Source organism: Talpa occidentalis, unplaced genomic scaffold (assembly GCF_014898055.3).
Source record: "Talpa occidentalis isolate TD23 unplaced genomic scaffold, MPIMG_talOcc4v2.1 talOcc4.5, whole genome shotgun sequence".
NCBI lineage: Eukaryota > Metazoa > Chordata > Mammalia > Eulipotyphla > Talpidae > Talpa > Talpa occidentalis.
Genome location: NW_023604861.1, coordinates 4,685,498 through 4,710,144, shown reverse-complemented (window position 1 = coordinate 4,710,144; position 24,647 = coordinate 4,685,498).

Sequence of the window (24,647 nt, the reverse complement as noted above, 5' to 3'; positions counted from 1 at the left end):
TTTCTATTTGGCGGTCGAAGACAATCCCTCCAACATGACTTATTGTAGCAGTAGCAAATGCAAAGGCTCTAAAGTAGGGATGGAAGCTGTTTTTTAGGAGAAATGGAAAGAAATAGAAAGAAAAGTTTAATAATAAAGTTAATAAAAATATATGAGGAGAGAATGACTTAAAATTGAATCAGAAAGTGTGTGTTAGGCCGTTTTAAGTTTGTTCTATTATTTTATTAAGACATTATCTCTCTTAAACTAAGGATAATGTCTAATTGCCTTCAGCCTCCAAAGTTTATCCTGAAAAGTGCAGACATGCTCTTCTTACTCTTTGTGGAAAAATGCATATATAGTTTTATTTTATTGTATTTTTTGCCATTGCATAAATTCAAATATTACCTGAAATTTTAACTGCACCTACATCTTACAATATTTATTTTAGAAAGCATGGGGATTTTTCACAGAGGGCCAATGTTATGGAACAAACCATTATGTGTGCTAAATTAACTGTGTCATACTCATAACTACTTAGGTAAATCCTGTCCGTGAACCAAATGGAATGTGTCAGATTGAGACCAGAGATTTCCATTTTCCTCTGAGATGTGACCCCTGGTAGCGGTGGTAGAGGAGAATAGAATTGCATCTGCCCCTGCCAATCAGTGTGAACATAACTTAATTTGTTGATCTGGACTTTTTCTCCTTAGTTACTGAATCTTTCAAAACATAAACACTCAGGAGTTAGACTTACAGTGTATAAAATTTCTGGTGTACAATTGCTTCATGTAATAGGAGAGAATAAACAAAACAGTCACCTTTTATAAGGTCTCCCTCTCTCAGCACCCTCCTTAAACTGCTGTGCACATGGCCGAGAGTTTGTCTCCTTTGATGATTCCCCTGCACCCTGAACCAGGGATTGATTATGTTGTTTGCACCGAATATGTTGATCACAACAAAATATCTTTTTTCATAAAATCAAATATGTTTGCACAAAAAAGCAGTTTAGCTTTCATTCTGTCACTGTGAAAAGTAAGATTTTTTTCTAAACTGCAAAGACAGATAATTATCTCTCAACAGAAGATCAGTGAAGTGACTTCCTCATACCTGGATTATTTAAGCGTGTAGCACATGCAATACCTCAGTTGTCTTCCCCTAGACCAAATTCAGCAAACTCAGTTGGTAGCTTCAGGTGGCCAACTGTCAGATATTCTTCTTTCTTTTGATTTTTTTTTTCTGATAAAAATAATTTTTCAAATGTTTACTGACTATAGTGTGTAGATTTCAATGCAGATATTGCAAATCACAAGTTTCAGGCGCATTGAACAATTACTTGGGTAATCATTTTACTTCATTGTTTAAAAGGCATTTTACTGGTCAGAATAAATCAGGCTAAGATAAATACAAAAATAAGAATAGCTCAGACCGAGATCAGTTCATTGGCGTAAAATAATAAAGGTTCGTTTCTCTTCCACTAGACAACTAGCGTTGTGTTGGTGGGTGTCCTGCCCCATCTCAACCCCATTAAGGACCCAGCCCCTGGGTGTCCCCAGCTCCTTTCTGTGAGAACATGATTGCCAAGAAGGAGTGAGAGATCACAGAGTCCACACCTGGCTCTTAAACACACCCCCTGGAAATGAAATAGTTTTAAAGTGAAGCAATGAAAATGAGGTGGTGAAAAGTGATAGAGGCAGGACAAAGAGAAGTCCTTTATTAAATGAGTAAAATGGTCAGGCTCATATTTTTTTGGGAATATTTAATACAGAGCAAAACCCGATGCTGAAGTGGATTTCCTAAATAGCATCCTTTCTCTTGCTTCACACATCATCTTTCCATGACCTGTGAGCCAATTACCTGTGACTCCCGTTGCCCAGGACATTTTAGCTGTAGGTTAAGCGCTGGAAAAGTCTCACCCACAGGCCAGATGCAGCATGCTTCCTGTTAAAGTTTTACAGAAACACTTACATATTTGTTCACATGTTTATCTGTAGCTACCTCTGTGCTGTAATAGAGTAGTTGAGTGGTTGCCACAGAGATTATATTTGCCAGAAAAGTCTATAATATTTGCTATCTGGCTGCAACAAACTGAATATTTACGTCCTCCCTAAATTCATATCTAGAAACCTTAACATCCTCACTGGGGATATTTAGATGTGGGGGGTTAGGAGGTCATTAGATAAGGGTAAAGTCTTCATGAATGGGATGAGTGTCCCACAAAAGGGAATTGAGAGAGATTCCTTGTCCTCTTTCTACCACATGAGGCCAGGAAGATGATGGTCTACTATCCAGAAGAAGGTCCTCACCAGAACCCCGCTTCACTCCAACTGTCAGCCTTCAGGACAGTAGAAATACATTTCCCTGCAGCTAAGCCACTTAGCCTAAGGTGTTTTATTATGGCAACCTGAACTAACAGGTAGGGACACCAATGTACCGTAGGAAGTTTCTGTTCCCCTAACAAATGAAAAAAATGTGACCATCATAATTCATGAAAGGGGGAAGAAATTTAACATTCATTAAAGAAATTAGTTTTAATTAGGCATCATGCTATATTCTTCATCTTTGTTGTCTCCTTCTCAAAATAAGCACATATCAGTACATTATCCCCTTTTTCCAAGATGACAAATTATACCCAAATAAGGCCATATCCTGCAAATTACTTAACTAGACTTGGGATTGCAACTTAAGTAACCAAATGGTTTTCTACTGTGTTATTTAATTTTTGAAGTTCTTATATGGAAGAGTCTGTTTATAGTAATTACATAATTGAGTCAATTATGTTTCTAAATGCATGCAGAGGACTGAACACTATTCTGATTATCAAGAGAGAGATAAGAGAAGATTATCTGAATTCCCTGATGCAAAAATCATCTCTACATCTGAATTTTCTGTTATTGTCACTATCAATCTCTCTGATACTCAAAATCATACCTATTAAGTATCTTTAACCCATACCTACCCATTTCGCACACTTTGTACAATCAAATATTGTCATCTAGACCCATTTTGCATATCACCTGTTCTATTACAACAACCACCTCAATTTTTTCGTCTCAACCCTCTTTTCTCTCCAGTACTAACATAAGCCTTATCATGGGCCCCCTGGTGGCCTGGGGGTAAGGCTACAGCTCTCTCCACTCCTCCTGAGTTCATTCCCTGGCCAGGGAGCTTATGCACAGGGCACAGCAGACCTCTCCTGTATCACCCGCTGCTCCCCTCAGCAGTGTGTTTCAGTAGATCTGCCTGTTCTGCTCCCCACTCTGTCTCTGGTGAATCCTCTCACCGCCCCTGCTCCTCTGGCCTACACCCAGTTCATCCATGTAAAAAAGAAAATCTTTTTTAAAAAAGATAAATCTTATCATTGACTCCTTTTACTACATTAAATGATAACCTTAGGGACTTCCTCATTTAAAGAAGTGCAATTCATTCCTCTAACACAAAATTTATTATAACAATGCCAACTTAATTTACTAAACTTATATTTCTTTTTTTTTTACCTATACCCTCAACCAATGGTTATTGATCTAAATAATGAGTGGTCTCCAGTAACACATTTCTTCTATTGTCCCACTTACCTGGCTTTTGTTTTGCCTTAATGCTATATGTTTACTCCTTACCTAGATGCAGTTTGCAGGAATGCGAGTATATTCTCCAATGATTCTATGATGCCAGTGGTAAAAACGTGAATTTCTGTAGAAATATTTATATCTCAAAAGGCAATGATCACATATTACTTGGTAATAGAGTGTTTTGTGTAACAATTAGTGTCCTTTATAGTTTAATTTTGTCTAATGTACAAATATGGATTTTTAGATCCAGTGGACTAGGCTGTGAATTCCAACTCTTTCACTTACTGCCCATAGGAGCTTGGAAAATTCACCTTGTTTTGTTGTAGTCAGTTTCTTGATTTGCACAATTCAAATTATAATAGTTTTCAGGATTGCAGTGGAGAATAACTATATGTCTAAAGCTACACGAATGCATGTATGTATCTGTCTATCTATCTATCTATCTATCTATCTATCTATCTATCTATCTATCTTCTATCTTCTGTCTTCTATCATCTATCATCTATGTATCTGAGGCAATTCAGTGAGGAATGAATATCTAAGTTCACTGCTCACAGGAAATAATGAATGGTCATTATAATTATAATTACATTAAATGTATATAAGCTGGGAGCATATCATGATCATCTCCTTATTGAATACAAATCTAATGTCTTGCTATATCCTGCAGTCAGTAAATATTTGTTAAATTGAAGGGTATCTGTTATTGTTTCTGTATGGATCCATTCATATTATAAACTTGGTATGAAGTTTATTTCTTGTAGTCCTGGCAAAGTTAATCTAACTATCTATCACCTTATTTAGGGGAAAAAATGACTTGATGTATAAAAAAAGGCTCTGTTTCCGAAACAGCAGTAATGTGACTGAGTCATCAGCTTTACAAATTAAATATGTTGCTTCTTGCCCTAAAGCTCTCAAATAATGGGGATATTATTAAAAGATGAATATAAAAGAGAACATAGATAAGAGTCCATTATTTCCCAAATGGATGTTTTTTCCCTAGTGGCGTTTTGTTCTGAAATTGATCTCTATCAACTCAACCCATTCAGTAAGTATAAATTTCCTGGTGTATGAACATGAGAGAAATAGGGGCAGCACCAACAGAGCTATAGAATGACTGAGGACAGCTCTGGTTTAGATTCCCATTAACCATGCAGGTTATTGGTCAGTGCAGGTAGATGGTCAGTAAGCTGGGAAGCAAAATAACACGTCTGAGTTCTGGATCCTTTGTTATGTTAATAGATTTGGTTTTCCTTCAAGGCTTGTCTGACCTAATGCCTTAGCAACTAGAAGATGTTTCAGCCTTGATAAGAGGATTCAAAGAGCAAGGATGAAATCAGCAGATTACTCTAACACAGAAATTACTACCCGGATTTAAAACCCACACAACCCTAGTTACACAGCCCATGATGTTAGAAAAATGGCTTTGATTAGACTATGCTTTGGTCATATGCTGCTGACTGAATAATGAAAAGTACAGTATAGAAACAGTAAGACTAAGACATCTAACTATCTATGAAGTGGGTAGAATACTCTACATGAAAAATGAGGAAAGAGCTAGAATTCTATTTACACAATAAAAATCAAACACTTTACCAAAAGTTTCATTAATACCATGTCATACTGAATTTGTCTCCGCCCACAGACAAGTTTCAAAAGGCAAACATGAAATTTTTTAACTTCTCATTCACTGTAATAGTTGTGTGAAATTGCTTTATAAAATTTCAATGCAAAATCATTGATTTTGCTCTTAGTTTATTCTCCTCCTGATAGCTTTTTTTGGGTTAGGCTTTAAGTCTACAATTTGTGAAATCAATAAAAACACAGCTTTCCCCAAGAAAGAAAAGTCCTCCAGAGGTTTACCTGAGAGCGTCTAGGGCAAGATTTCTGTGACCTTGAACTATTTGTAAAGTACCAGCGGTGACTTTTCAGAGTGTCACATCAAAATTGGTTTTCCGTCTCCAAGGAAGGTTCAGCATGTAATGTTAGTAACAGCTGGGTAAAGGCAACAATTATATGTCAGCTCCGTTCTCTTTTCAAAGAGAGCATTTTCCCAGGCTGACACATTTCTGGGGAGAAAAAGGACACACACAAAAGTTTGTTTTCATTTTCAATTATTTTTGGAGCCATGGAGTCCATGACAAGCCAATAATAGTAAACAAAAATGACAGAATTGACACTGGTGGCCACAGAATGTGGAAGCCACTGTGGTTAGCACACATTGGGGTTGGCCTCTTTCAATTTGATGAGTGGAGAAGAGGAAGGAAAGAAATCCAGAAAGCCTACCCATTTAATAAGATTTTTCTAGCTATAAAAATACACACTCCACCATGTCTTTGAAACACCCACCTTTTGAAACACCTACCCAAGGAGGATAGGAATAATTGCTCAGCATGAAATCACTGCAGAACACTTTAAGGCACACTTAAGCAAGTGTCCTCACCCTTTAGGAAGCTGAAGACTCTGCCATTGTTCACACATTGCAGGACCTTATTTGTGTTGATGGAGAGCGGGCTGTTAAAAGTTTACTGTAAAAGGAAAACACTGAAACTTAGCTATGAGTAATTAATGTTTAATCTACACTATAAAATAGAAAGAAAATGAAAATGATTTCATTTATTGAAAACAGTTGTGTGGGCTTGCTGGCAGAAGGGACTACTGTTATGTTATGAAATAATCAGAGGAAAAGCAGGCATTCTCCACTCTTTCCATACTCTTAGGGGTGGGATTCTAATATTGCAGAAACCTTGGGGGAAGGCTGCAGACAAAAAGCAACATAATTAAATTTCAGTTAAAGGCCAGCCAGAAAGGGATTAAATCAATGGTCCTGTTATTCTTGGTAGACTTCACGGTGGGGGTGGGGGTTGAAGCAGCAGGGCAAACACCAAATCCTAAGTTGCTGTCTTAGGGGAGGTTTTGCTTGATCAGGATTTTCAGCTAATTTTCAAAATTTACTGTTGAATTTGATAGGTAAGGTTAATGTGCTCGTTTGATGAAAACGTAATGATGTTTTAGCTGAATGACATCTACTGGAATCTCCATTGGATATTGGACATCTATTGGATATTGGGGGAAAATAAGCTGCTAGAGAGGAGAATATTTCTAATTTCTAATCATCATGGAATTGTGATTTATGTTAGGATCTCATCTGTATTGACCAAATCTGGATTTATTGGTTTGATTTTAACATTCCCCATTTTAGCATTCTCCTCTAAATGTTCTTCCAGGCTTCCTAAACAACTTATGGAGGAATAGGCCAGCAAGAGACCCCAGGAGGTAGGCAGCGTGATAGCACAGGATAATACAGATGCCTATACTAAATGTAAGTGCAGCGTCATGTATTGGCTGATACTGAGCACAGGGGCTTAAGGTCTTCCCTGTCTTGTGCACTGAAAAACTAACAAGCAAATTTCAGGAACCTGGATGATTTTATGTTAAGTGAAATAAGCCAGTCGCAGAAGGACAGATATCACATGATTCCATTCATACGACATCTCTGAATGGCCAATGTCATAGGAGGAGGGAAAAGAATGGTGCTTGGCAGAGATTGTGGGGCTGGGGCCGGGGATAGGGGGTTGCGGGGCTGGGACAACGGGGAAGTCTGCTGTCTAAGTACAGAGTTTCCGATTTGCAAAATGAGTAAGTTCTAGAGATCTGCTTAGGACATTGTGCCAGCAATGAACAACACTGCATATATAGTTCACTTGAAAATCTTGGTAAGAAGGTAGATACTGTGTTCAATATTCTTAGCACAATTTAAAAAAAAAAAAGGAATCTCTAAGTTCTTCCTGACAAGTCAGAGTGAAAGTAAGAGTATCTTTGTTTGGATGGGCTGTGAGAAATGGGACATGATTTCTGGTAGGTGGAGGGGAAAGGTTTAACAGAGCACAGTTATTAAAAAAAAATGTGCTATGCTTATTGGGATAGCGCAATGGAAGAGGAAACTGGTTTGAAAGTGCTTCTTTGCTTGCCTAAGGCCATGGAGCTCTAAAATTCTGCCATTTCAGCTGCAGACAGGAATTCATGGAAAATTTGAGCCAGACGTTACCCCTGAGGGTATCTACAACACATCCCCAGTAGTGGCCACATTTAAAGATACTCCCGTAAAAAGAAAGAGAAGTAGATGTCTACACACATTGCAAATACTGCTGAAGAAGTCTGTGCCTTCAAATCTGAACTTGGCAGTATTTTAGCTGCCAAGTCTGAGAACTTTGGCAATAATGAATTAGTCCTGAGCTAGAAGAGAGTCTAACACTAAAAGAGGAGATTAAACCAATGAAGGACATAGAAGCATATTTGAGTAGCCCAGAAACATCAGAAGAAAAGAGGAGAGGACTGGCCTGGACATAGATTCCCTCCTCACACTTGGATACGTTTATTACCAATACTCTAACGAGTGGGATTTACGTTAATATCAGGAGCACAAAGTAGCAGTGTAAGTACAATCTATATTGTTAAAAATCATGTTCATATACATGTAGTAATATTATATATTCTTATATATGTACATATACATACATATCTTTCATTGAAAGTTTTAATCTTTCCCATGAATTTTGTTATATCCTTTAAAAATCCAGATGAAATAATTTTTCCAAAATTTTGGTGGAATGTCTCCTGAATGTGTCTGTCATGACCATCCACAGATGAGAAGTGCGTAAGGCAGGTGGACTCTGCTCCTTAGAGAGCGTGGCCTGCCGTGACTGTCCTTGTCACTTATGTCTGGTTTTCTACCTGCATGTGGACACTGCTCTTTATGTTCCTGCTTGATGCTGGAAGTCCATCCAGGGCCCACCCAGCTCTTTTGCAAAGTTCTGTGCATATGACAGTAATGGTCCCTAAAGAGCAACTGTCTTTACTTCACCTAAAATAGATACACTCTGGAGGAATACAGGAAATATGAAGAAATGGTATCGGTTTCAATGTTTGTCTTTTTGGAGTGGAAAAGAACAGGTGTGGTTATGTACTGTATAAGAAGGATGGTGATGTGTTTTTAGATGAGCTATTCAGGCCACTGACCTAACATCCTAGCAAGTGGTACCTTTGAGATATGACAGGAAGAGCCTTAAAATAAGTTAATTTACATGTCGTGAAACACAATCTCAGACATATTTGTAACATTAACATTGTCACATAAACCAAGCCCTGGGTTGAATCTCATTGCTTGCCTGCTCTGATTTACAAAAACATTCATGCTAGCATTTATTTCATGCTTTCATGGACCTGATAGTAATTATCCAAATGGTCATCTCAACTGTTTTGTACCCTCCCTCATCTGGAGTCTACACCATTATCTCTGTTGTCGTCACAAAGACCCCAAGAAGTGACAAATATTTGCTTCTTTAGGTTATGGAAGTTGTCACAAAGCTACTAATGGCAGTGCCAGATCCAATATATTTTCTGTTTTTATTAATTGCATTTTTTATTGATGTAACATTGGTCTACAACATAGCATGTAATTTAAGTGAATAGGTCTAAGCCTCTTCGAATGTTAACACACACCCTACTACCAAAGACCCATAATCTTAAATGCTGTATTCTTTTCTTTTTGTACAACAATAAGATTTAAATTAGAAGATTAAGTTACAAGATTAAATTTGTGAGAACAAGTTTCCCAAATTATGTCATGATGCTGCTATATTATTCATAATAATGAGTGATTCTGAAGACATTCCTTCAGTTTCTCATTAAATTTGGGTGAAAATAAAGGTATCTCACATACTCTTTCATTTGATTCAGCAAGTGTGGATTATTGCATAACTAGGTACATTTAACCACTTTGAAGTAATTGCAACCCTATCTTTGTAAATATTTCTTATAAAATGCACTGGGGTTCCTGTGGAGTTAGATTCCTTCAGAAACAGATCTTCCTGATATTTCCTGAGTATCTGCTACTTACAGGTATGTGTCAGACTCTAAATATTAAGGATGTATTTATGAAAATTACATCCATAAAAAGCCTATATCCCAAATATATGAGGAGCTCTTTTCTTATCACTATGCCCCAAAAGGAACTATATATTTTCAGCCAAATGTTGAGGATGTTAGCAATTAAAAAGTTCATATACTGCAATGAAAATTCCAAATGATAGATCCACTTTGGAAAATAGCTCAGAGCTATAAAGGTAAACAGATGCATCATGAAAGCCAGCATTCACACATAATTGCAATTTAACCAGGAGAAATAAAAACATGTCCACAGGAAGACATAATGAATTGTCCATGGCAGCTTTTTCATCATAGTTTCGAGCTGGAAACAACCTTCAGCTATCAAGAATCAACAAATAAATGAATTGTGATATATCCATTAAAGAAAATATTTGGCAATAAACAAATAAACACTCAGATAGATAATAAGGTAAAAAAATCACTGACATATGCAACTACACTCTCCAAATAACAACACAACAGAAGCCAGACACCATAAATTATATACTGCATGATTCCATTGTTGGAGGAAGTCATCTAGAGGACATGACCTCCAAATGACCTCTGGGATGCACCCATCAATCAGAGGCTCCTTATCCCCTCCCCTGTGCTTGGAATGTGCATCCACACCACCCACCCTTCCGATATTGGGAGGCACTTTCAGTCTGCAATGATTTTTCTTGGGTCTCTCTTTGCCTCCCTGTGCATGTGTGTGTGTGTGTGTGTGTGTGTGTGTGAGAGAGAGAGAGAGAGAGAGAGAGAGTGAGAGAAATAGAGAGAGAGAGAATGAGGCAGGGGGGTGGTGCAGTTTGAATTGTTAATGGGGAACGCCCCAGAATAGAAACCCACATCTATTTAGATGTGAAATTAGAACTATCTTGGTGGAAAGGATCACTAGTTGCCTGGGGTGGTGGTGACAGGTGACCACTGCACCGGGGCAAGAGGGAAATTCGGGGGTGGTGGAAATCAGAGTCATTATCATAGTGGTGATTATATAATGGAACGTATTTAAGGCTCATCAATTATACACTTAAAATTACAAGTTTGATAGTGTTAACCTCAATAAAACTGCTTTTAAATAACCCCACTATACTCCCCACAATACCCCAGCAATAAAGTCAGTATGAATTCAATTTTACAGAAGAATAAGTGAAGACAGCTGCCCAAATTCACATGATTATGAATTGATAGAATGAGTATGTGACTGAATATTTGATTAGCAGTTTGAGAGCTTTTTGTATTGCAGCAACTTTCCTTGAGTCCTCTCCTCATGCTCAGCTATTTGCCTCCTCCTGCAGACTCAGTGTCACAGGCTCACCCTTTGCATCTCATACTCTTCCCCTTGGTCCCCTTTCTTGACATTTACTCATCATTTTCTTTTCATGATCTTATTTGACTATGTTGGTCATGAGATGCCTAAAATAGGTGAAAATACTTTGAATGCAATAATACACAAGATATAAAATCCACAGTCACCTCACATAGAATAAAAAAATAGAGTTTATATAAACCAGAGACACACTGGAGGGGGGAGGGAGGGGGAAGGGAGTAGGATCAAAGCAAGGGGGATGGGAATTGTACGGGGACTATAACCAAGATGAAAATGCATATATTGTACAAAAATGAAAAATGTGGTAAAAAATATATAAAATAAAAAAATAGAGTTGATGAAAGAGAGGGCTTGATGTGGTAACCAACATCTGAAGAGGTATGAAACTAGACCCTTAAATCTTATTCAGCACTGCAAGGCAACCAATAAAAAATGGTCCAATTAAAAAAAAAAAATAATTCCCACTACCAGTTCATTTCTGTGATCATCAGTAATTGGTGTCTCAATTGTATTTTCCCTAACAGGAATGAACAAAGCAGAAATGGCAAAACTTCTTATTTTTAACATAAGATAATAAGTGTAAAGTGACAACCTGTTAAATGAATGTATAAAAGAAATCTATGGTCTTGCCCCCAGGAGAAGGGAGAGGCTCTCTAAAGGTCTTTATCAGGAGACTTAGGGAAAACAGAGGTTTAACTAGGAACAACAGTTGTAGAGCAAATCTCAGATAATAGTTCTGTTATTCTGGTATTAAAGAAGTCCAATGAATGCAGGCTAGGAGCCAAAATATTGGTATTTCTTGGAAGAGTTTATTGGGAATGAAACTTGGCTTAAAAAAAGAAAACCAAACTTCAAAATTATGATTGAAAAATATGACTAAAATAGTTTTTTGTTTTTCTTCAAATTTTTGCAGTCTCCTGTGGAGAGATGTATAAGCCACTTGTGTCCTGTCAGGTACGTTTGGATATTGGGAGCCTTTATTGCAACAAGTCAAGGTGGAGCTACAGAACTCAAGAGAATTCAGGAACATGTGCATCTGCATGTGTCAAGATACAGCCTGGCTAGGTCCTGACTTGATTTGGGATTCCAAACTAAAAAGAATGGGAAATATCTTCTTTCCTAGTTCTTTATGAGCAGAAAACTAACATGGTGATAATGATTCTTTAGAACAGAACTAAATAAACAACTTCTATTATGAAATATATTGGTCTATGGAATTATTTTTGTAATAGCTTGCTGATAATATTTCCCTAGAGTTTGCTAATTAAGTGGATGCATACTCATTGGTACTCATTCTCTGGTATTGAAGGATTACTTTGTGGAGAGACTTACATGAGCTACAGTAACCTAATTAACTTAGCTTTAAATTTTCCTCATGTTTAAATAAAAATCCTTACTAAGTAAAAAATTCTTTGCAAATTGTCTTGACAAAAACAAAATCCTGTAATAAATCATTATATGGCATGTATCAGACAAAACTAAATTATGTGACACCCAGAAATGTGTGATTGAAAAATCTTATGGAATCATCATCCTTAGGAACTTAGTCTTTGTTGTAAGCATGTCAAATATTGGTGATGGCTTCTGTGATAAAACTCTAATTTACACAATTATTTAAAAATTGCAGATTACCTTTACATTAGTAATAATATGTAAATTTCAATAAGTTTAGCTTGTCATAAACTCATGCCATTCGCAGCAACGTGGATGGAGCTAGAAGGAATTATGCACAGTGAAATAAGCAAGAAGGAAAAAGAAAAATATGGATGGTTTCACTTATAACAGGAATATAGAAGAACTAAATAAGACATCATTGTAAAAAAATAATAACAGTACAAAACAGGGGGCTGAGGTGATGGTGCACGGGTGCCTTGGGGAAGGAGATTCTATGGGGACTCAATCTGAGGGGGTGGGGGGAAGCAAATATTCTCTAAAAATGTAAAAAAAAAATGATAAATGTTAAAATAAAAAAATAAATAAGTTTAGCTTGTCGCTGGTTTGTTAAATAAATCCCATTATTGTTCTCTGAAAAAAAAAAGTTCATCTTGTGCTAGGCAACATTTCAAGTGCTTGGTACTTATTATATAATTCTCACGACCTATAAATAATATTGTTTGTTATAATTCTCTATTTTTACAGGTGAGGAAATTAAGACAGAGAGGACATAACTTGAATTTTATATGATATCATACAGTTTGGGAGGAAAGATGAGGGTGCTCAGAAAGAGTAGGCTGGTGTAATCCAGCTCATTCCAATAATTGTATATACATTAAATGACCTAAGCGGCAACACCGATAATAATATTCCTCTGACTCAGTCCTTGGCGGGGAAACATTAGCACGAGCTCTAAAGCAAAAGCACAAGATGGATGCCATTTTCTCGCAGGATTTTAGTTCTGCCTTCTGCATTTTTTTCTCCAACAAGCTCCCACCTGCTGGTCTTCAACACTTGGGCTGGCTCTTCCTCCTGAAGTCCAACAAGCCTGAATTCCTTGGCCACACCCAAGTTTCAGAATGATCTTTCATTCAACTTTTGCCATATAAGTATCTTTTCTAGATACCAAGACATGTCACATAAAAAGTGAAAAAATTGGGCCTCCCCAGTGGCGCAGCGGTTGAGTGCTGGGCTGCGAAGCTGCCCGCAGCCTCTGCAGCGCCAGTTCAATCCCTGGCCACCGGGTGAGGGTCCCACATGGCGTGACAGACCTCTCCTGCCGCCCACTGCTCCCCTCAGCAGTGTACTTCGTCAGTCTGCCTGCTCTGCTCCCCACTCTGGCTCTGGTGAATTCTCTCACCCTCCTGTGCTTCTGACTGTACCCAGTGCTTGTATAAATAAATAAATAAATCTTTAAAAAAAAGGTGAAAAAATTATCAACCCTATAGATGCAGTTGCAGAAGTTTCCAGTAGCTTCTTATGCTTCGTCTCCACCAGCTTTAAGGGATACCGCAGGCAGAAGTATCTCTCCTCCCCATCATGAACTATCGTCGCTGTCACTGCATGGCTTCCTCGTCTGGGAAGTGGCTGATGTGAATTCAAATCTGCACTTTGCTTCTGTTTGAGTTTGTGATGCTATGCACAAAGATTCATCAATTTTGTGAATCTTTATTTCTTCATCCTTTGCATGAAGCAAACCGACTAAAATAACTTCTATTTCTCCCCAAGTTCCAAAGTTCTGGGGTTTCCACTTATAAATGAATACCCACTGCAAATTCCTATGTCCTCTGCCTCTTACCTCAAGGCAACTCTCTAGATTGAACGGACCTGCCCTGTACTTTGTGTTATCCAATATTTGTTTTTTGGTAAAAATTCTGATAAAGTTCACAGACATTTGAGGTTCCTCTTTGTCCTGCCAGTAGTGTCCTCAGAGTGTTCTTAATAATTTCATCCCTTCACTGTTTTTTTGCCATCCTGGTGTGTCTCTGGACAACATTGACTTTGTCTTAGAGCTATTTTTTGATCTGAATGTTTCTTCAATTAGATTATGAGCTGCTAAGACAGGAAATATGTCATTTTAATGTTTTCAACCACCCACAATATGTAGCTTTTGTCTGTTATAATGGCCTAGAAATGCTTTTTATACTGATGTTAAAAGAAAAAGAGAATGGTTAGAAATGGGTAACATTGTGAGAGAAGAAATAATAAAAAGACAGAATATATAAGCATTATTGTAAGTCTGGACTGCGTCTTCACAGAAAATAGAAAGGTGATAGAGTAAACCTAAATTTTTGAAGACAGAATTAAACATGGATAAGAGGGATGGGAGTGATTGAATGGGATAGACTGAATATATCTAACTACATATTCATAAAATCTAGTCCGAAAAATTCTTATTATTCTTATTCTAGATCATAAAGTTGGCCGATATTATCCTTGAGAGAAAAATCCAGAGAGACATGATCATTTTAGTTGCATGATTCATTAGATGATCTCTGAGTGAAAGCAAAAAGAAAAGAAAGTGATTATAAGAAAACTGGGGACTGGGCCTCCCTGGTGGCTCAATGGGGTTAAGCACCGCACTACGATGTAACTTGCAGCCTCTGCAGCACGAGTTCGATCCCTGGCTGGCCAGGGAGAAACCCACATGGAGCAGCAGACCTCTCCTGTCTCGCCCCCTGCTCCCCTCAGCAGTGTGTTTCAGTCTGTCTGCCTGTTCTGCTCCCCACTCTGTCTCTGGTGGATCCTCTCACCCCCCACACCTCTGGCCTGTACCCCGGTTCTTGTATTCACAAAAAAATAAATCTTTAAAAAAATAAACTTATAGAATTCACGATTCAAAAAGTCTACATGTTGTGTATATCATGCTTGCTAAGTACCCCTGTAACAAGGCGTGGCCCCTGGGTTCACCGCTGGTGGCTCCTTGTGTACCTTTCCCAGGTGGTTCATGCCGGCCAAGGAAGCCTGTGATCTGACAAGAGCGCAGTCCATCATCCGTATTTGCCCCTTTAATTCTGTTAACTTAACTTTCAGCTCCTCTGGTTGTCTTACTGTCTCACCAGGGTTGCTGCATTTCGCCTTTTTTTGCTTTTACTCCTATTAAAAAAATAGTCCTGACAATATTTTTGGTCATTGTTCTCATCTCTGTGGCAAGACTGTGTGCTGTGGACACGGGATCTTTCCTTCTTTTCAAGTCGTGTATTTGTTTCAATCTATGTTGGTATCTTTTCCCTGCACAGGACTGAAAGGTGAGTTCTTCATCCCCCACCTCAAGCAGCTACGTGTACATGCAAGAGATTTGTTTGGGGAGCTGCCTGGATGTGTTCCAAGCTAATTGGAGTTTTGAGTGTTTTGTTTGTTTTCTCAGATCCACTATTTCTGTCTGAATTTGATAGCAATTTTCTCTTCTTACTTAAGTGAGAGAAACAACTCACTGTGAAAACCCATAATGCAGAAGCTCTCTCCTGTCCTCGACCTGGAGATACACACTCTAATTCTGGCTTTTTCTTCCATGAGTCCCCCTCGGCTCCTTTTGTTTCTTAGTCATGTAGAGGCAACCTGCTGATTCTTCAGGTGAGTGTGTGCTTCTCGGCTGCCGAGTGTGAGTGTTCTTCTTCCTTGTCCTTTGTCTGGGATCCATCAGAAGCAATTTTTACCTTTGGTTCCAACTAAAAGCAACACCTTCGGATTCAGTAATTGAATTACCAAGTAACCTACTATGATTTTGTGTTTCAGAGCACTCCAGAAAGATTTAGCAATATACCTTAAAATTAGTTTCATGGAGTATATTTTGTGAAAGAAGTCTTGACGAACGACCCCATATAGATATCATTTTGATACCCTCCTATGTGTATTCCATATACCCTCACAGAGTGATGTGCTGATGTGAATGTTCCTGCGACCTTTTAGGATGCCATCTTTGCAGTGCTGTGTGAAAATAGGCCAGGTATTTTGATGTTGTCATTCAAATATTCAAGCATGAAATCTTTCCTTTAAAACATTCTTCAGATATGCCATCCCCTCCCCAGCACTAGGCTTCAGATGAGACAACTCTCACACGAGTTTTCAAATGCAAAAGGATGGAATTGACTAAGAGGATGGGAACAGTTCACTAGTTTCCATACCGTCCTTCAAGCTGTAACTCACAAGACAGTCCCAGATTATTGATGTACTTAATTTACCCCACATAGAATGAGCAATATATTGTCTATAAGTTATCTGAAATGACTTATATGATGGGAATCATTTCATATGACAAAGTATGGCTGCAAATAAAAAAAACAACAAGTGACTATATAAATTATAGAAATACACTGTTCCTTTTGACCCATAAAGGCAATCATGATGCCACTGCAACAATGTTTAAGTTAAATAACACTGATCAAAACCCACCAAAGAACAACTAAGATGATATTCAATAGCGAATAAAAGAAACCAAAAAATCAGTATTGATATTAGTTAAATTTTGTTCAATATAATGAATACATTGTTCAGGACTTTCAAGAAAGCATTACTAATGGAATGCTTATACATATATATAGAAAGAGACATTCATTTTTAAAAAGTCAGCTCACACAGCTGTGGAGGCAGGCAGGCTGGAGGTTCAAGAGAGATTTGAAAATTACACTCTGAAGCAGTCTGCAGGTAGAATTCTCTGGTCTCCCAGGGAAGTCAGCCTTTACCCGTTAGGACTTTCAGCTGATCAGATGGGTTCCACCCACATTATGGAGGATAATTTGCTTTACTCAAGGCTACTAATTTAAATGTTAACCTCACTTAAGAGATATCTTCACAGAAACATCTAGAGTATATTTGATCCATATCTAGGAACCATGTCCTAGGATGGGCAATCATCCTGGATGGACAGCAAAAGTTGTTGTGGCAGAGCATAGCATGGTATCATCAGGGCCTCAAGTCCTTCATTAGTCTCCTTCATCCTATCTATCACCTGACCTTCATCTCTCAGGTTGCCTCATGTTCACAAAATGGCTGCTAATAATCAGGCAACAGCTGCCATTCCAGGCTGAAATTAAGAGGAATATGGCTTCCCTGAGCTCACACTCACACGTTTCTTGGCATTCTGTTGGCCAGTTCTATTTTATATAGTCATCTTTTCCTGAAAAATATAGTCTCTAGTAAGCAGAGTGTAGCTCACAGCAAAAGTGAACTGTAAGAACATCCAAAGAGGACAATATATATTGCATCGGCCACTGGTAATCTTTGACATGACATTGGACTTTTAAGAGACTTACTGTGGGCCTCCCTGGTGGTGCATGGGGTTAAGACACAACCTATGATGCTGTCCACAGCCACTGGAGCACCAGTTCCATCTCAGGCCAGAGAGCAACCCACATGGCACAGCAGACCTCTCCTGTCTCGACAGCTGCTCCCTTTAGCAGTGTATTTCAGTCAGTCTGCCTGTTCTGTTCCCCACTCTGTCTCTGGTGAATCCTCTCACCCCCTGCACCTCTGGCCTGTACCCCAACTCTTGTATGCATAAATAAATCTTTTTTTTTTTTTTTTAAAAAAAAAGAAGACTTACTGTGTGCTGGTTTCTGTGCTGAGTGCTTTGTATATTTTTCCTCAAGTACTCTTCCCAACAACCCCATGAGATAGAAATGATTATAGTCATCCTCACTTAGAGGTCTGGCTTACAAGCTCTAAGCAGTGAGGTCCAGGTCAAAGCACACATCCGGGACATGACCTCAAGACCTTCTGCCATCTCTGCTTTGTGTTATGGCTGCCATTTCTCCTCACTCAGCTGACGTCTCTCTTCGCCTCATGTGGTTTGGATGCTCAGGATCACATGCCCTTTGTTGTCAAACTCAAAACCACGGGGTCAAAAGAAACTCCTATGACTTCTAATTACACATAAAATATTAACTGGAGCAGTTGTGTTCCAAAAATTCACTTACCATTGGCATATTGATCTAAACCTCTTTAAATATCTCATCTCCAATTATTTCAGTGGGATGAAAAAACAGTGCACAGATGCTTTTTGTGCAGTCCTTTAAATTAGCAAATTAGTTGTTTGAAATACAGTTATTATGCAGGAAAACCACCTGCCTGACATGAATAAGCAAGTACTCACTTTGTGCCTATGTGAGAAAACCACACTTTGCCAAGAGTGTCAAGCCACTGACACACTGGCTCTGATTTGAATCACAAAGTTGTGAACCCGAAGACCTTCTTAGTTTTCGCCTTTGCTTCTACCTTCAGCCCAGCCTCTTCTCCCTGCCCATCGGGGCTGGCTGCCCTCTGGTGCCCGGAGGTGGGTGAACAGGAGCAGCGCTCACCAGTTGCTCCCGGAGCACCTGCATGAGCTCCTCTCTCCATCACCAGTGAGTGGCTACGGTGTCTTTTGAAATAAGAGACAGATTTTATTACTGTAGTTAAACCTGTGGCAGATTTTCTTTTCCTCCTCGACTGACTTGCAGCCTCTGACCTTGATTCTTCTTCCATGAAGCTGCTGATCCTAATTTGACTTTGCTGCTTTACAACCAACAGAGTCTAAGAGTTAATGTCTCCAACGGAAAGCCAACTCCAACCATGTGGCTCTAACAGTCAGGCGTCGATGCTGTGCCTCTGAAAATCAATTGTGTCCACAGGACATAAAATTAACTCTCCATTGGGTTTGTCCCTGAGATCTCTGAGGCTTTTCTTCATTAACCTCGCAGTGGATACCAGACAGGGGCTGCTGCCTGCATCTGGACCTGTTTTTTCCCCTCATATTTCGTTTGTGATTTTCTAGCTGATCTTCTTTGTCTTTTATATGGACCCAACCTCTCTCCTGGATGGTCAGCATAACTCACCCTCTCCACACACGAGCAGCTTAGAAGTCATCATGGAGAGTCGAGTCTTGACGGAAAAATGGCCGAGGAGACTAGACTCCTGGGGCCATGGATTCTTTCCCGGGGTTCAAAGGGAGGTTGTGGAAGGGGCTGGCAGTTAAATTCCAGCTCTCTCAGGACACTGGAGGACTTGTCTGTGCTGAAACGCTGACCGTAGCACGAGGGGCTGAAACAAGTACAGGAAGCAAAGGGCTTTATTGCCTCTAACTTGACCGCCTTTCCTAAGTTTTGCTTTCTAAGCATAGCAATGTATGCATGAGAGAGAGAGACAGAGAGAGACAGAGATGAACCCAAGAAAAACCTCATCAACGTGCAAGGGATTTCCATACTGTTCTACGCAGACCTGTCCTGGGGACCCCGCCCTGCGTTTGTCCAGGCCACGGGTCCTGGCCTGTGAGAGGCTGCATGAGGGCAGCCCTTCCACAGCAGCTTCGCAGGAAGAAGTGCGAAGAGATCAGCAAGCTCGTGAGCAAGGACACTCCCTGTCTCCAGGGTGGGCATGGCCAGCAGCTTTCTCTGTCCTCCACATGCTGCTCCTTCTCCTCGGCGCGCTGGACTTCATCCCATGCCCTGTGTTCCGCGCACCCGCAGGCGTCACTGTCGTGCTCAGGACAAGAGCAGGTGAGGTGGGGAGTAGCTAATGTTGCTTCTCCTCCCTCAGCGGATGCTGACATTTGGCCCTGAGGCCCTTTATCTACTGAGTGTAGACTTTGCTTTGACCCACAGAGAATGTCCTTCCTTTCGTCCAGCGTCATCTTTGTCTTTTATTTTAGAGTCTGACAAATCCCGAAGCTCACCCACAGCCTATTGGCAGCTGTGCTCTGGAGGCTAGAAAGTGCCGCTGGTAATGAGCTCTGTCAGCTCTCAGCTCCCGGGCTCTCCTTAGCTTCACCTGACACAGCCGTTTGCCCCGAGACTCTGTAGAACTGGACAGGCCTGCAGTGTCCTGCTGAGGCCGCCTCCGCCGTGGAAGATGTGATTTGGGTTGTGGGGAAGCATCTCAGGATCTCTCTTGGCCAACAGTGTCTGAGGAGACTGTGAGGGACGTGGGACTTCCATGACAGCCACATCCAGACACCGCAAGTCTGGATGTTTGAAAGTCACAGACCCCTGAGGACAAGACATGAGAAGCCACCAGAAGAGAGCTGGCTTTGCATGGCTGGTGGCAGGCAGGCTGGGTGCGGAGGACCAAGTGTTGAAATGGAAAGCGACTTATCATGTGGATTCTTTTGCAATTGCTCTCTGGGTCTCTTTCTTCTCATGTTTAATACGAGGGTTACTAATTCTTAGTTCCTGGACTTGTGATGGTCAAATAAAATAATCCACTTGGTGTACAAGTAGCAGCCTACGGCCGGAGGGGTGAGTGTGTGCGGGCACACAGTGCAGGCGTCTGTTTGGTAGGCGCTCAGCATTTCCCATACAATCTCCAGAAAGTGTGGGAGGCGCCCTCTTCATGGTGAAGTCTCTGTGATCTAATCCTACTGAGGGTTCCGGGAGGGAAGTCAGAGACACAGGTTAATTACACAAGTTGATTACTCTCTGTGTGTGTGTGTGTGTGTGTGTGTGTGTGTGTGTGTGTGTGAGAGAGAGAGAGAGAGAGAGAGAGAGAGAGAGAGAGAGAGAGAGAGAGGAGAGTAGACCTTTGTGCATCTGTTGCAAGATTCCCCAAAATCTTTTTGGACGAATAAGCGGAATTTGTAAAAGCAGTTTTGTTCTTCCGTAACCATTGGTTACAAATCCACATCAGCGTGAACATTGTCAGAAATCTGCTGTATCCAGTTAATCAAATTAGTTAAGTTAATGTGGGGGGCACTGAATTCATAATCCCCACTACTAGAGATACCTAAATCCCCTTTTACAAATGAAACAGACCCCCTGCAAAGATCATCACCCCTAGTGTGCCATAAATGCATTCATTGATGCTAATAAAATTCAGTCTTCCCTACTCACAATCAGCATTTTCCAAACTCAGCTTCTTAGAACACTTGTCACTACGAGAATTTAATAAATACAGATGTTAAAAAATGTAACTCTAGCCAGGTTGGGAAATGGTAGATTTTGAAATGAGATAGGTCATCGCAGAATCTCTAATAAGCATGTCATAAAAACAGCATCATTTCACATCACTGGTTTGAGTTAGCAGAGATTTGACCTATGGTAGGTGACCATCCTAATTTTTAGTGATTATTATAAATAAAGGTAACTCATCCTGTATTAGTGATTAGGGGCAGCAGCGCCATGAATATGAGCCCGGACTTTGGAGCAGATTGCCTGGGTTTAAATCCCAACTCCATCACTTTCTAGCTGTGATATCTTGTGCAATTCCTTAATCTCTCTCTCTCTCTCTCTCTCTCTCTCTCTCTCTCTCTCTCTCTCTCTCTCTCTCATTCACTTGCTCTCTTCCATCTGTAGAAATGGAATGAAAAATATGACCAGCCTCTTGGGGCAGCTATGAGATACAAGTTGACAAAGGACTTAGCCTCTTGTCTGGCACTCAGTGGAAATGCTTCATTTCATGTGAAGGGAAGCTACATGGTGAAAATCTGTGTGTAAAATTCAAGTTAAGCGCAATTTTCTCTTTCTTGGGCTGGTGAGGAATTCCTCCATCTTTACTGCGAATTTTCAAGTTGCCCATATCATTATAGATCAAAGTGGAAAGAGATACCTAAAAGGGAAGGCAAAATGCATTCCAGTTGTGTCAGAGAGGAACACGGAATACCTGCTGGTGGACATGTGGACTTGTGAGTTTGACAATATTCTTATAACTGTTATATAAGTGAACAATTTGAACAAGGGGGAAGTTGACATGCACCTCAGTACATACTTCAAGTAGCAAGCAAAGCTGTGATTTGTACACAGGTATCCAAGTGGGGAATTCACTCTCCAACCATTATATTTTTAGTTTAGCTTTGCAGCAACATCTCAAATAACTAATTTTAACAATACTGCTTGTCTATGAAAAATTTGTTCGTACAGATGAAATAATGTCCTAAAGTCTCTGAAATCTGGACATCTTTTAGTTTTATTCTCCTTGTATCTTCTCTCTTCTTACTAACCCCCCCCCCACACACACACACATACACACAGAGTAATTCTCTGCAGCTGGTCATGAAAATTCAAGTCTAGAGTTTACAATGTATATTAGATTTTGGCACACATGCTTTGTAGTGAGATTTTGTAATAGAGTAATTGGAACTTAGATTATAAACTGTGTTTGTCACATCTAATTGATATTTTGGTTGTTTCCACATTGTGTGGGGGTGAGGGTGATGTTGTGTTATTCTTGTGTGTTCTGCGCTTTCTCTAAAACTATAGAAAGATGTGGCCAGTGCCAGCTATTTTTGGAGGTGCCGAAATGACTCCCATGGCGAGATATCCCAGACCTCAGATATTAAAGAAATGCTTAGAATTCCATTCATTCACTAGAATGCTCCTCTTCACACTGGATGTGAGCTGAAATAGGAAATTAGATGTATTTCCATTAGGTAGATAAACAAAAGCATCGTTCTAAGTGGGTATGTGTGTATGGGAGAACACGGAGGCAGAATTTCCCTCTCAGATTCTCAATGAGCAGAAGGGCAGACTGGATGGGGAGAGGCAAGCCACAGTGTTACATTTCACTTATTCACACATTTCCCCTTGGGGAGTATATTCCTGCCCAATGACCTTAGGCTATGCAGATTCTGCTAGTTCCTGATACCATACCTCCAACCCTTGTCTATATGCGGAGTTCACGTGTGTCACTGCTTAATATCACTGTGGACCCCATGCAAACACCTCTGGTTTAACTTCTCCCAAGCAGAATCACTGATTTCTCCTTCCAACATGCCTCTTTCCCCAACATTCTCATGTCAGCCAACGGTATCACCTCTACTGACTTGCTTAGGTCAGAATCACTGGAACTACCCTTCACGTGTCTCTTCTGCCATTAAAATGTCATTGATCAGCAAATACTATCAATGCCACCCCCATGATACAGCAGAAACCCAGCCACCTCTGTCATCTCTACAGCTGCTGCCTTAATCCCAACCACCAATATCAGCCATTGATACTTACCTAGATTTTTGCATCAAACCTGATTTACCCGTCTTGCTTCTACTTTATTCCCTGACCATTATTTCTCCACAAAACAGTCAGCATGAAATGCAGCATCTGGAAATATCAAGTCAGCATTAATAAAAGCTCAGTGGATTTGATTCATCTGCAATTTTAGCCACTGATACATAGGGATAATATACATTGTTAGAAAAGATTTCTAAAAGGGCAAACAGGACTCTTGTGGAATGCTGCATCCTCTAGATGAGAGCCCAAGTAAGCCTAGTTAGTTGGATTCAAGCTTTAAAAACCATCAGAAGAAAATGAGAAAACCCATGTGAGTGTGTTTGACACATACACCTGAACAGAGGGCATGGTCTCAGACCTGTTTCATGTAGTCAACAAAGGCAACTCAGAACACACAGGCTCACCATCTGAGCCTACACCTAGCCCATAGGCTCTCACTGTGGAGTGGGAAAATAAATGACTTACAGCCATGAACCAGATCCACCATGCTCTGGAGAACCATGGGTCCCCGTTGAGAGTCTCTATTTTATGAGTTGCTAAAATGCCATCCAGCCCCACTGTCCTCTCTGCCTCAAAGAGGTCAAGGCAAGGCATGTTCTCTAGTCCACTGAAAGCAACAGAGGGAGGCATTTGATCTTTTGTGCTTGTGATCAATTTAGTGTGACGCACCATGAGGAGCCTCTCATGGGTGGGCTTGTCCAATTCCATTGGGGGGAGCCCCAGAGCCATGTGAAAATTACAGTCATGGCAGAGCTAAGCTCTACAGTTTGGACACTTAGAGAATGTCAGTGATGTCAGAAACCAAATTTCGAGGACTTCAACAGACACAATATGGTATTCTTTATGTACATTTCCTTAAAATTCAAGCGGGTGTGGAAAATTAAAGCTGGAATTTATTCCTGATGGTGAAGGGCTTTGCAAAAGGCAGCACTGACACAGGCTAAGAGCAAGGCTGGTGGAAAGTAGCAGCCAAGCTAAGAAGTTCCTTCCACCATGATGTGTGCAGCCCTGGGAAATAGAAGCACTAGCGGTTATGCGCATTCTGCTTTATGACCAGGATATGAGACCAGATAGGCTTTGGGGGAAAACACAGCTCTTTTAAGAGATTAAAATGTATTGAGAATTAGGTGCCTCCCTGATGGCACAAGGGTTAAGTCTCAGCGCTATCAAGCTATCGCCAGCCACTGCAGCAGGGGTTCGATCCCAGGCAAGGGAGCTGACCCAGGCGCAGCAGACCTCTCCTGTTTCCCCGCTGCTCCCCTCAGCAGTCTGTTTCAGTGGATTTGCCTCTTCTGCTCCCCACTCTGTCTCTGGTGAATCCTCTCAAGGACATCACCTCTGGCCTGCACGCCAGTTCTTGTCTGCATAAATAAATCTTTTTAAAAAATGAGAATTAAGAAGGTAAGGATCACTGTGGTTTTCAGATTAGAATTTTAGATGCTGAGTTTTACTTGCAACCAGATAAGGGAATGATTATTTTTTTCCTCTTCTTCT